Below are 2500 nucleotides of genomic sequence, written 5' to 3'. Positions count from 1 at the left end.
TTAATTAGAAGTGGTAAATTCCACTAAAGGTCACATTGGCGGTTTTCAGTGACAGTTTGTTAGCATTCATTATTTCTCTGGTTTAAATGGACATTGGTGTTCGGTTTGAAAGATCAGTTTTTATCCTCAGCAGCTCCACTGAGTCGTGCTAATATCCAAACGCTCCATTAGAAAAATGGAAAGGGGGATGTAGCTCAGTGTGTAGGGCGGTCGACCCTCAACTACAGGGTCGGTGGTTCGATCCCCCGTCTCCCCGCCACATGTCCAAGTGTCCCTGAGCAAGTCACTGAACCCTAAAATGTCTCCTGATAGTTAGCTTGCACCCTGCGTGGTAGCTGCTGCTGCTGCTATCGGTGTATGAATGTGTGCTCCAGTTGTAAGTCGCTTTGGATAGAAAGCGTCTGCTAAATGTAAAGTAAAATAACTAAGGGCTCCTTTCACACTACCTCGTTTGGACTTTAGCACTTTTGGACCGACATTACAGCTGTTAAAACTCTTTGTACAAAATAGCTGAATGTTTTTCTCTGATTTTAAACTATAGTTTTAATGATAACTTTTGTAAGAAAATGTCAATATGGCACCTTTAAGTATGTCCGCGACTCTGTAGAATGCTTGTTGTCAAAATCACTTTGTCAAAATCAGTGAATGGATGGATGGATGGATGGATGGATGGATGGATGGATGGATGGATGGATGGATGGATGGATGGATGGATGGATGGATAGATAGATAGATAGATAGATAGATAGATAGATAGATAGATGGATGGATGGATGGATGGATGGATGGATGGATGGATGGATGGATGGATGGATGGATGGATGGATGGATGGATGGATGGATGGATGGATGGATGGATAGATAGATAGATAGATAGATAGATAGATAGATAGATAGATAGATAGATAGATAGATAGATAGATAGATAGATAGATAGATAGATAGATAGATAGATAGATAGATAGATAGATAGATAGATAGATAGATAGATAGATAGATAGATAGATAGATAGATAGATAGATAGATAGATAGATAGATAGATAGATAGATAGATAGCCCTTTCTCTGTGATTGTAGGAGTCTCCCCTTCCAGCAAATGTGTATTTTTATATCGAAGGCCGTTCATTCAACGCTTTTGTTAGACCTCAAGGACACACACACACATTGTGACACACTGGTTATAATGATAACTGTTGTTGGACAAAAACCAACATGGCACCTTTTGAATGTGTCCTTGAACATTTCATTTGAACGGAAATAGTATTTGTACGGCCCAGATCCTCACGGTCAGATCCCCATTGTTGGAAATAAAATAAAGGCAAAATATTGTGTCAGTACAAAGCAAAAACCAAAAACAGATTTTCGAAGTTTTCTTTCATTATGGAAGTTGATTATTTTATTATGGTCTAACGCATTTTAAAGGTGCAGTGTGTAATATGACATCATCAAGAAAGTTCTAGAAGGTTCTAGAGTGCAACACTCCCTGGGTAACCCCACCCATTCCGAATAATAACAGAAGCTACAGTGGCCTTCAAGGACAAGAACAATTCTAAATTTTAAACAATGCACCTGATGACATTCCAACTATGACACTTTCAAGATGGCGGCACTAGGCCTTGGTCCAAAATATGCAGAAATATGGACATATATGAGACCCTTTCTAAGGGAAAAAATAATAAAAAAATAAAAAAATATCAGCTATTATGCACTAAATTAAATGTACTTATGGATATTATAATTACTTTCAACAAAATCTGCTAGGAAATAAAACCCAAAATTCTACACACTGCAGGTTTAAAATAATTTAGATTGCATACTGAGATCATATGAATGCGATTCTGTCACTGATTAACTATAGAAACCATATGCACAGCCATTCCTGCAACAGACCTCTGCAAATATATAAATGTAAATGCCTGTAATTAATGTGAAAATGTATTTGTATGTGGTGGTTATTCCTTTGCCAGTGTATTCCCACACAGGGCTGCCAGAGAGGATTAGCTTTTCTATATGTGTTCCATATACGTGATGACATAATGTATACTATATTATGAACGCTTTACATCCAGTGAAATGTGTTAGATAACAAGACAGTCTCTAGATCCTTATGAAAAACATGTATGATGTGTTTTTATGCACGTGTGAATGCAACACCAGAGTGTGAAGCTTAAACACACACACACACACACACACACACACACACAAAGACTCACACACACATATAGACACACACACATATAGACAAACAGACAGAGAGACACACACACACACACACACACACACATAGATCGACACTCACACACACACACACATATAGATCGACACACACTCACTCACTCACTCACTCACTCACTCACTCACTCACTCACTCACTCACTCACTCACTCACTCTCACACACACACACACACACACACACACACACCCACTCACTCACTTACTGATTTGCATGGAGTTCTGCCTGAGGAGAATTAATAATTAGCAGGAAATGCTTTGCTGGAA

The 2500-nt window shown here is 38.5% G+C and overlaps 1 protein-coding gene across 1 annotated transcript in view; it reads left to right on the top strand.

Annotated features, from left to right (window-relative positions):
* Nucleotides 1-2500, top strand: part of ttc28 (tetratricopeptide repeat domain 28) — a 134733-nt gene that overhangs the window by 85205 nt on the left and 47028 nt on the right. The gene's annotated exons all lie outside the window — the stretch shown is intronic.

This window comes from Ammodytes marinus (assembly GCF_949987685.1).
Source record: "Ammodytes marinus genome assembly, chromosome: 18".
Taxonomy (NCBI): domain Eukaryota; kingdom Metazoa; phylum Chordata; class Actinopteri; order Uranoscopiformes; family Ammodytidae; genus Ammodytes; species Ammodytes marinus.
The sequence above is the reverse complement of the archived record's forward strand: the minus strand, read 5'-3'. Positions and strand labels throughout refer to the sequence as shown.